We start from the raw sequence: 13,775 nt of genomic DNA, 5'->3' as shown, positions 1-13,775 counted from the left end.
TTACAAGCAATGCATAGGGAGTTAAATATATTAATCACATCATTCTTTCTAATGAGACTTGTCCATATTTCTCCCTGTGTGCTGCAGTGCGTTTACTCCACCAGGACCCAGCTCAAAGGCTTTCTGCTAAAGGCAGAACTGCACCAGGTAGGAAATGCAAAATGGAGAGACTGGCTTTAGCTGCATCAAAGAGAACATGAATTTTACCGTGTTTAATAGAGACTAGATGAAAGGGAGAAACATTATTGCCATGCAACATTCTCTTCTTCCTAATTATTGTCATAGCATAGAGATGAAGTGCACTATATTGGGCAACTCTTATTGATATGGAAAAGATCGTTTAGGTATTCTTTACATAATTGCACAACAAATAAAGCAGAACCAAGGACTATCAAATTCTGCAAGAGACTTTTTTAAAACAGTTTCTATGAAACCCATTATAATGAATTCTGAACAAAAAGCAGAGAGGATCTCTTTTGCACTTTCAAAACAGATTTTCCTTCTAAAAATTGGGGATTATTGGACCAACCTAGTGGGCCAAGTTGAAACCAGGGTAGGACTAAAACTGCTGATGTTATACAGCAGTTAAGATTCAAAACTATGTCACATTTCGATGCATTACTCAAAATTTGTATCAGGAACAGAATCACACTGTCCAAAAGGAGCCTGGAAATATGTGTTGGAATTACAATTTTAACTGTGCTGTTGCTACTGGTCTTCTGAAATAAAGCAAGAGATCACCAAAGAGAAAAATTAATTTCTCATAGTAAGGCTTTGTGATGCATCTCATTCTCATTTTTTTCAAAAGACTTAACAAATCCAAACATAGAAAACCCAATGCTAAATGTATCAGAATTTCCTAAAAACTTATACATTCTTTATCATTGCATGGAAATTAACCACCAATTTGCAAATATTACAAAATCTCATAAAATCTCCTAAATTCTTATAATACCAAGAGTGTCTTAATTAACCAAAGCTCTTCAGTTTATACATAGTATACTTCTATATTCTGAACTCATGCTTTTGGACCAGAAAGGACTCCAGTGGACCAGCCTGCACTTTCAACACTCAGTCCAAAGCTGTTTCAAGAAGTAGATTGCCTTTGCCCATATGGTTCTCTCTTTCACCCTCTTATGTGCCTCTTTCACAATTAAAGAACTGTCAGAGAGGATCTAATAATGCTTCTGGTTTTAGCCAACTGATTCCTGCAGTATCACACATGGGATATCCATATTGCACAAAATGTCAGGGGACTTACCTGGCATTCAGTCAAGCTACGCAAATCATAGGAATGTGGTAGTAGCAAAGCAGGAGAGCCTTGGAGTAAACAAAGCTGGGAAATACCTGGTCAAAGGAAGAGTGGGAGATTTCAAGGCCCATTCACATTACAAGGTGATTCTGAAATCTTCAGTGCAAGCAAAAAGAGGTGTGCTCTCTGACATTTTTTTCCTCCCTGTAAATGAGAAATTTGGCTGGGGAACAAATAAGAAGTGAGGGCTTGATTATGGGTAACTAGTTATCTGTGAAAAGTAGCAAACTTTATTCTTCACTCCCCTTCTGTTGCTGCCAGCCATTTGAGATGAAATAAATCAAGACAAATAATAAAGGCAATGTCAACAATGTGGTATTTTGTCATCTTAATTGCCTATGTTTCCTGTGCTCTGGCTTATTTACATTTGTCCCAATATATTCAGAAAACTTTTTTTCATAAGTGTCAGCCTCCCCACACAGGCAATGTTTCCACAAGCAAATAGCTATGCTGCAGGTCTTAGCCTGCAGTATTGAAAGAGCAAAAGAGAGCTGTGTTGTCCACAATTGCTCAGTGACACAAAATAAAACGATCTTGTCACATATGCTCTTCATCAGCTGTTTATTGGATGCTATTCAAGCTGCTACAAAAAGGAACCAGGTAATGTACCAGAGAAGGTAAAGCTCTGTTTTCTAAGGATAAGAAGGCTATTCTGACCATGACTTCACATGGGTTGCTTAGTGGGGAGCTTGTCAAATATTCCTCATGTTTACAGGAAATGGATTACATTCACTACCTAAATTTGCTCCATTTCCTCAGATCATCACTCAAATTCTTTCTCTCAGCTGTGTCCATTCTCAAGAGGAAGATTTCCAATTTTAGATTACTTTGCTTATATGTTCCAGGATTCTCCAACAAGATCCATTCTGTATCAATTCAGCTATCTTTACAACAAGCATTGAAGTTCACAATTAATGTAATAAATAGATGAATGTTTTTGTAATTAAAACTTCCTATGAATTGATTTACTCTCAAAGACCAACTTCAGTGACTTTAAGAAACTAATCCTGTAATGGCAAAATTGCAAATTAAATGGGATAACCCACAAATACCTGAATGTGGGCTGTCACCGATCTGAGAAAGAAGTAAATCAATACAAACTTTTTGGGGGAACTTTTAATGACTTTGTAATATTTTGGTTGTTCTGATCTAACCATTAACTAAGGAAATTTTATTTGGAAAACTTTTGATAGGAGGTTTTTATAATTTATAATAGGAGGTTTTTATAACCACTTTGGCAAATTTTGCACGCTGGATATGATTCCAAGACTGCTATTCATTTTTCTTTCTTAACCTGTTGTCACAAAGCCAGTACAATTGCGAGTGTTCAACACAGACTTTTTCCTTTCTCTATGCTCTCTTCTAGCTTGAACTGTTTGAAATGACTCCTCTTTGAATTCAGTGTCATATTCAAATGAGAAAACAAAATTTGGGTATACATTTATTTTACATTCACTTTAATTCCCATTCCATGTGCTTTTCACAGCTGCTCATTTTATTGCATTGCTTTTCCAAATGAAAACTGCAGCTGCTCCAGCCTTGCAAGCTGTATAATACGTGCTGCATGAGCCTGTTTCAGAAGACCATTCCAGAGACTCAATGGTTATTGTTTTCCTCATTTCCCACCTCTAGTCAGGAAATCGAATGTTTAGGTTTAAGTTGCAAATGCAGTCTGAAAGAGAAGTAGTAGAGTATATGCAGCAAAACTGAATCCAATTACAACTTCAGTTAGTATGCACACCTCTGATTCTTGGTATTTTTTTTTTTTTTCCTAATGTGATTGACAGCTACATCTCCTGGGATGGTGTTGTGAAGTCAGTGTACTTGACAATAATCTTTAGATTCAACCCTTCCAGTGTATCTGGCAATAATCCTCCTCATTGCCACCAAATTCACAAGCTGCATGCCAGAATATTTTTTTTTTCTCACTGTTGAGCAAACTTCTAGAAACACTTGCCAAAGGATTCTGCCAAGTCTTTGTAGTACTGCCAGTACTGCCAGCACTACTCTTCAGTCCTCCCAGATGGTCATGACCCAGGTACATGCAGCACGGATCAGTCTAGGAGCACTGACTGATTAACTTCTTTTGGCTGTGGAGCCACTGGGGAAGACTTTGAAACATCCTAGAAAAAAACCCTGTCATACAGCACTGAGACCAGCTCTGCATCATCAGCTTCAAAGTAGCACTATTTTGATGGCTTGATCAAGAAAATAAACTTCATAAACACCTATTTGGAGTGGTTCTATTGAAATGTTTATGCCCCAAAGTATGAATTTCCACATCTTGTTCTTTAGGGACCTAACACAGGAGAGCACATAGCTGACTAATGTGGCAGTTTTTGTGCACTTGCAGGGACTGAAGTTGTCACAGGATAGAAACTGTTTTGTTTTGGTTTGGTTTGTTTTCCAGTTATAAAAGCTATAAATGAATAAATAAATAAAAATCTTAATTATTTGCAAGTTTTGGTAGTAAGAAGTTGGTTGCAAACAGTAGATGATCCCTAGCACTCTGTTTTTGACTCTTCTATTTTACTTTCCTGAATCACTATAATATGGATAACATCAGAATCGGTGTTGGTTTGCTGCCAGAAACTTAGGATCCTGCATTAGCTTTTCACTGGAGTCCACTGTTTTACCCCAGCACAAAGAGCAGAATGAAGGGAAAAAAAAAGCTGCCACTGCTTTTTTAAACTTTTCTCATTTTTCTTTATGACAGCAAGAGATGATAACTAAGGCTGTAGAAACCAGGACAATTAAAACATTTTGTTTCTTGACCTTAATTTTGCCTTTTCTGATTCTGTAAAATATTGCAAATCTTTGGCCTTTGCTTTTATTGTAAAATACCACACACTTCAGCTTTCTATTTACTTTTACAAATAAAGACTGTTATAGTTACTGTGACCTTCAGAAGCATCTTTGCTGTGGAAGAGTTGTTCTGTTAAAAAAATAATGCATGTAATTAAAAAAAAAAAACACTCTTCTCTTTTCAATTAGTGAAAATTAAAAAATTGCTTTTCATATGCAGGAAAATTCTTCCAGGTTCATTGCAAAACGTTGATGCAATTTATTAATCAAATGCATTAACAACACTAATTGCTGAATACACATTTACTTGATAAGGTTGATTAAATGTTTTAAATTCTCTCCATGCCTATTTATTTTTATACAGAGGAAGATTGTCTCCCAGGATTTCACATTTATTTTATCACCATCGGTTCTGTCTTACTGTTTTTTCACCATGATTTTTGACAAAAGACCCAGTCCAGTTAAATGTTGAAGCCCTCAGTTTCAGGTGCTTTAATAAACACCTGCAGTCCTGAAAAGGTGATTAGCTTCTTCTCAAGATGGAAGTGCAACATATGAAGTGTGAACTGTTTAATGAGTTATAACACAATATATTTATTTTAAATATTCCCCAACTAGCTCCTTTAATACAATAGAACAAACCAGAATTGAATAAAATTGAATCAAAACAAAACAAAACAAACAAACAAACAAACAAACAAATACAGTGGCCTACTAACAGCCACTGTTATAGCTATAAGTACTAAACTCCTCTTGCCTTTATATTTTAAGATAAGCTCCATCTATTTGGTTGGGTGTATTTAATTTTCTATCTGCAGTTCAGTTTTTGCCCTTAGCCTTCAAGATTCTTGTGCAAATAGTTAAGGTTTACAATTAAAACTTAGAAGTAATCCCTTCCAGAAACGACAGCTCATAGAGAAAATAAATGTATTTTGAAAGTGAGAGAAAGCTCCAAAAGTCTGTCTACTAAATTGCAAAGCCCAGAAGACATTGCTATAATACAGCTCAAACACCCACCCGCTGAACAGGGTGAGCATTCCATTGTGCACTTTGCTTATGGATTTGTCTATAATCTGTCACCACTGATGTCTTGAAGCAACTTGCCAAAGAAAATGGGAGAAATCATTATGCCACTCATTATGAATAATTACCTGTTTGTAAGAAACATTCATTTGTGACAGCCATAGATTTATTTTTTTCTCACATGCTCAGAACTCAATAAAATGTTGCTCTCCTTCATTGGTCATCTGCTTTGCTGTGGTGGTTATTAAATATGATTATCTACTTGATGTGTTTTTTTCTCAAGTGCCTAAATGGGTGGGTTAATCAAAAACAAACTCCATTTATTTCCTGCTTTTCTCCACCAAAATGTTTTGTTTTTTATTCATCCAACTGTACTTTCTCAAGGTTTATCCCACTGACTGCCAACGAAGTCTAAATCAGTATCATGAGCTCATGGGACATCTCCAGGATGTCCAGACACACCCCAACTACCCTCTGCATTGAGTACCTCTAGGAAAAACAATGATCCCACAAGCTTTAACGGTAGTTCAGGACCTGCTTTGTTCCCAGCTCTCTTCTGTATGGCATATCACAGTGATTTAGCAGGGTGTCTGCAGATCACATTTGCACCAGCACTTGCTGAAGCCTGTGGACTGATGAAGGGTAGGGCTTCCAGAGAGCTCTGGCAGAGGCAAGAAAACCCATTGCCCCATTATTTGTAACTCCACAGATGGGTCTCTTTCCTCGTAGCTCCTTCATTGATACTAGTCACAATGTCACAGTGACAACATTGCAGATTGCCCCCAGGTCTTTCCATCAGCTGCTAATGCTCTTTCCAAGAGCTCTTGAATCCCAAGGCCCTGGAGGAAACTACTTTCTGGTGCTCAAAGACAGCAAAGCTGCACACAGAGCAGGGGCAAGGTCATGGGGATGGAGGGAGTGTGTTGTGATTTTCCCAACAGATCCAGATAAATTTTAAATAATTACAAATTTTCTGTTTTGTTTCTATTGCTGGGAAACTCATCATATTACCAGCCTTCCACGTTATTCTCATGGATATTCTTGAGCACAGAAAAGTAGTTTTCATTGCCTTTCCTAGAAAGAGCACTTCATTCTTCAACATACCTTTCAGTAGGTATCCTTCATGGCCAGCTGAACTCATCCTGATCCATCCTGGCAAGCAGAACTGGCATGCCCTGACTCTATGCTGCTTTTGACAAATCTACAACTGACTTCTGCCCTTCGTCTCCACATATTCCTTAAATAAACCAGGTGATTAAGCCCTCATTTCTTGCTGGGCTGGAGACAGTGCTTTTCTTGGTGTTTGTAAAAATGGCCTTTCCTCCACTATGGAAAGTAGCATTCAGACCTTTGTTTCACTCCAGGTTGTCCTTCAGGTGGGACTGCTTAGCCCAATGAAGTGCCATCTGTTTACAGATGAGGTGACAGTGACACCAAGTTAGCATAGAGACAGAAATGTGCACAGGACAGTCAGTTTATGGAGTAAATGCAGAACAACATGTAGCACTGAAGGCCTTGAGGCACATTTCAGGTAGAAGATCTGAAGGTGGACCCCGTGAAGCCCAGGTGCATCATGCTGCAGTTGAACAGCGTAGGCCCAGGCATTAGGGTACAGACAGATTTCTGGGTTTGGATGAAGGGAATAGGGAGAAAATGTTAAAAAACATCTGTATCTCTATTCTCTTATTTCACTTTCTGTCTATCTAGCACAAATCCAAAACAAACAGGTTAATAAATAAACTTCCTTTACATTCAAGTAATACCTGAATGAATCTTCACCAGACATAATGGTACCATGTGGTACTGATGAGTAATTAAGAAAACAGCTGGGAAATCTGATTTCTGTTGTCCTTCCGTCTTCTACATCTACTCCCCAGAGAAAACCCAAAGGGCTCTAAGGATAACGACTTCTTTCTCCCACAGTATTTTCCCCAAAATTTCTCTATCACTCTGAACCAATCACATTTCACTCTGAAAAGAAAACTTTTAACAGACTGGGAAGAAAAATAATCTCTTCCAGGCTCTTTTGGCACCACCAAACTCACTAAAATAAGTAGAAGCCTTGGAGAGTAAACTGGAAGGTGGCCAGCTGTTGAATCCACATGCTTTTGACCTCTGGCAGTGAGATGGTCATTACAGTTCAAATACTCTGCCCCCTTTGAGAAGGATCCATTCATCCCAATCTCTGCTCAACAAAGACAGATCTTTGACATATCAAAGCCTTAAAAATAAATCTCTGTATATAATACTCTAATTATAATTCAGGTATGGGAAATAGACTTTATGCTATTTTCAGCAATTTTCATTTTTTATTTGCCATAGGGTATAAGTACATTGCTCATCATTTCCTTGAAAATGATGTAAAGTCATTTAAAAACCCAAGCTCATGACATCAGTTTCTGACATCCACTAATATCAGAACGTTTGTATAGAGTCTTTTACTGGTATACGTAAAAATTCATCTTTCTAAATTCAAAGAGTTTATCTAAGTGAGATAAGGTATCTAAGAGATTATCTAAGTGACAAAGGTCTCTGCAACCCTATTTACAATGACAGAAAAAGACAAAACGTGTAGATTTTTTTTTGTTTTCGTAACTCATTGTCATGATATAAGTCCTCTGCTTAGAAATCATGTATTGTAATGACTTTAATTCAGGTTTGCGTGCAACATGATAAATAAATAAAGGAGTATGGCATTTGTTATTAAAATTGAGTTTTATGTCCCAGAGGAGAACAGCTATTTGAGAGAATTTCATCTTAAATTTAGACATGATGGGCAAAAAAAGGCACTGGAGGATATAAATTTGTATGTGGCATATGTCTTTGTTTACAAGTCCCATCCAGAAGTATGTGTGTAAGCTCTGTGTTTTAGACAGGGTACAGGGTTACAGGGTACAGAATATAACTTGCATATGAGTTATATTTTGCATGTACACAGAAAGGTTGATGTGTCTCAAACCACCTATATGTCACATGCCAAGCCATCTCAGTGCCTCTACTACACTTGCACGAGGGAGATAATCTCAACAGCCCAATGAAATGCATCAGGTTGCTTGCAGACCTGAAGGGAATCCATCTATGACATTTGCATTAATTTCATATATCTACACAGTACTACCACTCTGATCATTTGGCCAGCAATCTGGAAAACCCAGGAAAATGGCTAGAGTCTTCAAATTCTGATAGGACAAAATTTCAAGGAGAAGAAAGAGAGGACATATAAAGAAACATACGCAATTTAACCCTAGGAGGGAAAAAAAATAAAATAAAATAAAAAATTTTACACATCACTGTGCTTATATTTTGCTGTATTCTTTCCCATTATTTGACTTTCAGTTTTCTTAAGCTTAGAAGAACTCAATCTTACATGTCAATATGCAAGGAAAAATAGCACCACGTGGCCTGAATAACAGGTTTTGTGCAATGTTCTGCTTCTGACAGGGATTCAGTGTCATGAATGAGAAAATAGCTACAAAATTTTTCAAAGTAATTTTTCATGTGACTGAAGTTTTCTTAAGAAAGATTTTTTTCTTTAAGAACAGACTGCAGGATCCTAACATAACACTAGCACATTTTATGATCTGAATTTCCCTGTTCTTTTGCAGAATAAATGAAGAGATGCTAATGTACTGGGGATATTGTGAGAGCAACAGTGGTATTCTTAAGATAAATAAATGTTAGAAAAATTAATGTTTTGTGGGTTTACTGGAGAAGGAATGGAAGGCTACATATTTAAATGACAAAGTCCTTTCATTCGGTGAGGACATCATGTTCTTCTTGGTCTAGTCTGGTGAAAGAGAAAGAAGAAAATTTCTTCTTAGATTTAGTTAGATGCTAGTTTCTATGGAGACAAGTTTCTCCAGTCATTTTTATTTGCAGGCATTAATAACATAGACAATACAAAGCAGCAAGAGTTTAACCCTGGATTGAACCCCATATTGAGCACATTCTGTAGGGAGAAAAATGAATCTCTAAATTAGATACAAGAGCCATTATACAATCTTGTTAACATACAATCTCGTTAACTGGACTCTGGCAGTACAAAGTAAAAAACCTGAAGAGTCACGTATCCTCATAGATCCTACCCTGTCTCGTCTTTCTCAAACATGCCTTGCACAGAGACCTGAGCAGACAGCATTGTCTGCATTCTGGCTGTCCCCACACAACCCATTGCATATATTACCACAGATTAATTATCTAACCTCTAGCTGTGCTGGCACCCACAGAGAGGTCAGTAGTTCCCAAGCCTAAGGAAGTGACTAGCCATGAGAGAGAGGGGAAAACAATGGAATACTCTAACTTTTTTAGGGTACTCTAACTTTTTTTAGTGTAATTTAAATAATTTGGTGTGAATATAAATACTTACACAATTTACACAATTTTGTGAATTGGAGTAATCACACAGGAAAAAAAATGCCAATTGCTTTCAATAACAGACAGAGTCAGAATTGTCAGTAAGGATTTTTTCAGACGTTTCTTTCTCCCCTGCCAGCATATAACTTTGATTTCAACTACATATTTTTAAAATAGAACAAATAATTTAGTAATAATATTTATAGTTATCACACTTAACCGAGACTGATAATGGAATATGTAGATCAGAGTATCAATTTTCTTGAATTCTTTTCACATGGATCGGGGGGAGAGAGGAGCAGTTTTTCTTTAAACATCAAACCATTCACTGGCATTCAACATCAGTGCTTAATACAGGAAAATCAAGTTTCATTATTTATATGCTTAATTATATGGAGAAATTGAGCTTATAATTAATAGAATCTCCAAGGAGGCAGGCAGAAAAGATAAGTTAGGCAAACATTTTTAAACTTTTCCAGAATACACAAAAACTGCCCAAGGCCTAATTCTTAGTGCTAGCTTTATATTCAAGAGGGACACAACTTTAACTCTCTCGCAGCAGTTGCAAGTTAACTGCAGCTATACCTTGGCCAATCTGAAGGCAGAGGAATTGCCTCACTTTTGGATGGACCTTTGAAACAGGATTCCATGCCTCTGTGAGCCTTAAATGCACAGAATTACCATGGTGCCGTACCAGAATAATTCCCAGAGATAAAACAAAAGCCTGAATTTTCTGATTTTGAACAGCACAGTCAAATCTCCTTGTAACTCACTCTACCTCACTTCATTTTCTCCACCAGAGTGCTGGACAAAGGGTTAGTCCTCATGTCTAAGAGTTCTTCTTTGCCTATAAAATATAGCACCTCCAGGACATATATCTGTTACTGCAGATCATTATGCATTTTGGCACTGGTGTTTGGCTTGATTGAAGCACTGAAATGTAAAAATCTTCAGTAGGATGCTCAGAGAGCAGGAAAAAAAAATGCACAAAATATGTTACTTAAAAAAAGGCATTCTATGGGAGGAATGATATTCAACCACCTTTGTCTGCTTTAGCTTTGATAGATAGTCCAGTTATTGAAAAAGAAGAAATGTACTTTCTTTTTCCATTATTCCAAGAACATGACATAGAATCACAGAATCATTAAGGTTGGAAAAGCCCTTCAAGATCATCTGGTCCAACCACCCCCCTACTACCAATATCACCCACTAAACCATGTCCAACTTTTCCTTGAACACCCCTATAAACACCCCTATGGACGGTGACACCACCACCTCCCTGGGCAACCCATCCCAACACCTGACTGCTCTTTCCGATAAGAAATGTCCCCAAATTTCCAACCTAAACCTCCCCTCGTGCAACTTGAGGCCATTCCCTCTAGTCCTATTACTAGTTATCTGTGAGAAGAGTCTGACGCCCTTTCAGGTAGTTGTAGAGAGCAATAAGATCTCCCTTGAGCCTCCTCTTCCCCAGACTAAACAACCCCAGTTCCCTCAGACGCTCCTCACAGTACTTGTGTTTCAGGCCCTTCTTCAGCTTCGTAGCCCTTGTCTTCCAGGGTCTCGATGTCCTAATCTGAAAACATGGAAGTAGCATATAAAGGAATTTCATATTCAGAGTTAAAAAGACTTTCTAAATAGCAGTACAAAAATACAGAAGGGCTCTGTCATGCACATACCTTAAAGACACAACTCACACTTTTAAAAATGTATGCTTTGATAAGTTCTGTAATCAGTAAGTACACAGTTTGGTAGATCACGTGAAAGCTGCATTCCCTGTGTTCTCTGACTGGATTGTCTGCTGTCTCAAACAGCATGAACCCTCACCGAAATGCTTTCTTCAGCCAGAAGCTTTGTTTAGGAAAGATATCTGATAAGCACTGTGTTTGCACAGCATCCTTTCCCTCAGCAGAAGCATTAAAAACGTTTGTCAAGATCCTTTTGCTACCAAGAGGACCTCTTTCTTCTACCCAACAATCCACTTCTATGAAACTTGGAGTAGCTTCACACCCCTGAGACTGCTGCCTTGCCACATTTGACTAACATTGAGCAGCAGGTCCAGAAGTGCAGCTAAACAGAAGATGAGCAGATGGAAAAACATCACATAAACCTCATGTCTTTAAGAGAGTGAACTACTAACTAATTAGAGAATACTCTTTTTCCCTCACAGCTTACCAGGCTGCAGCCCTCAGTCTTCCTAGATCAGTTATAGAACTCAATACAGAGGTAATACGGTTGAGGAGTTAATTCTATCTGAACACTGTGTTATTTCTGTGGATATTTGAGTAATTAACTCCTATTCTCCCTTCACACAGAAGCTCTCTCATGGTCTCCATTTGATCTATCCAGGTCATTTGTTGCTGGATTTTTTTTTTAATGAAATTTTTCTTTTTATATCTAATACTGCTGTTCACAAACTGTACAAAAAAAAACACACTGCTGTGAGAGAGTTTGAAATTAGACATGGTGCTCCGAAGCACCAAAATCATCTGGAAAGAAAAGAAAAGAAAAAAAAAATTATACTAACACATTAATTAAAAGCTTCATTATGACTGCTATAGAGTATGTGATTTATTTATTTATTTATTTATAATTTATCACTGGCCAACAAATAAAGTTTTCACTTCATTGTGAACATCTTAAAACAAATTTTCTATAGAATCTTACTTTGAACTGCTCAAGGTTAGATTTTTAAAATTGCATTTCTGCAATCCTGTATTCCCTTCATTAAAAGAATGAGGCAGATATCAGGGCTTAATCTGGAAGCTAATGGAAACAGAGCCATCAAAATTTGTTAACAAAAGTATCAGAAATGAGAGGGAGGCAACCTCTAAACTGTACTATCAACTTGGAGGATGAGAACCTGTAAGATGAAGTACAAAGCTGAGTGGTTAAAAGACATGGCTGAAACAGCAGGAGCATAATGCAAATATTGAGGGAAAAGAACTGATGGATGACCTGTAAGAAGGACAAAAAGGGAGCTGATACAGAACAAGCACACGCAGATGTGCAGGAACAGGAAACACTGACCTAAAATGAACAAGCCAGGCAATGGCTCAGAGAGATGAGTAGGGCTTTGGGGCACTCATCATTCAAGAAGGACAGCCATGCTAGCTGCATGTTACCTGTAGAGAAGCTTTGACTCCATCACGGGGCTCTGCCCCAGGGACATGCAGGGCAGTTCTGGCCACTCCATGCAGCAGTAGCCAGAGGCCATAAAAAACATGGGAAAAGGTGGAGAGAATCAAAAATGAGATGGAGAAATCTGTCCTGAAGGGATGATGCAGAGGAGAGAGCCAAGCTCTTTTCAGTGGTGCCCAGTGCCAGGACAAGAGGCAGTAGGCACAAACTGGCACACAGGAGGCTCCCTCTGAACATCAGGAAATACTTTTGTACTGTGCAGGTATCAGAGCACTGGCAGAGGTTGCCCAGTGAGGTTGTGGAGTCTCCTTGGAGATTTTCAAAAACCACCCAGACATGATCCTGGGCAGCTTGCTCAGGAGCAGGGGGTTGGAGCAGATGGCCGCCACAGGTCCCTTCCCACCTCAACCACTCTGTGATGCTGTGATTCTGAGATACAGCGCATCTGAGCTAGAGGTGATGAGCTATTTAACAGTGAGATGGTGGTCTGAAAAAGACACTGGAGGCAAGGCAGACCTTAAAGAGGTAATAATTCACTGGAAAAGATGGAAGATAAAAGGAGAGAGGGTGAAGAGCTGTGGGAGAAGAGAATATAATACATTGAGCATGCTCTTAGTACATCAAGGAATCACTTTCATTTTCAAGACATTTAAAGAGTGGAGAAATTTGATGTTTTCATGCCAATGTACCCTTTTTTACAGATTTATATTCTGTGAATTTCTCCACTCATAAAGACTGACTCTCAATATTGGCTGAAAAAAGGTGAAATTGCTGTAAAATACAGCACACCTTCTACAGATAATTAGAGGAGCAGCAAGAAACTAGCTCTCCAGAAAGGAGAATATGCAGTCATGACAGGCATCCATCATCTGTCCTTCCCCATTTTGCACAGCTGAACAAATCAGCATCACACCATTAACAAACTGTTGGCATACTGATGTGCATGCAACTCCTCTTGAAAATAACATACATCCAGCACATCAGAGCTTTCCAAAACTGGTGGCAAAGCAATTAGAAAGAAAATTGGCACATTATTGATTGTAAACTTGGCAAGGTCTTATTCAGTTACTTACAATGATTATACTGCTCCCTTTCTCTCAACTAATTTTCCACTTGAGTAATCAAGAAATCAGTTTGAATT

This window comes from Aythya ferina (genome assembly GCF_964211825.1).
Source record: "Aythya ferina genome assembly, chromosome: 2".
Taxonomy (NCBI): Eukaryota; Metazoa; Chordata; class Aves; order Anseriformes; family Anatidae; genus Aythya; species Aythya ferina.
Note: the sequence above shows the minus strand (reverse complement) of the source record.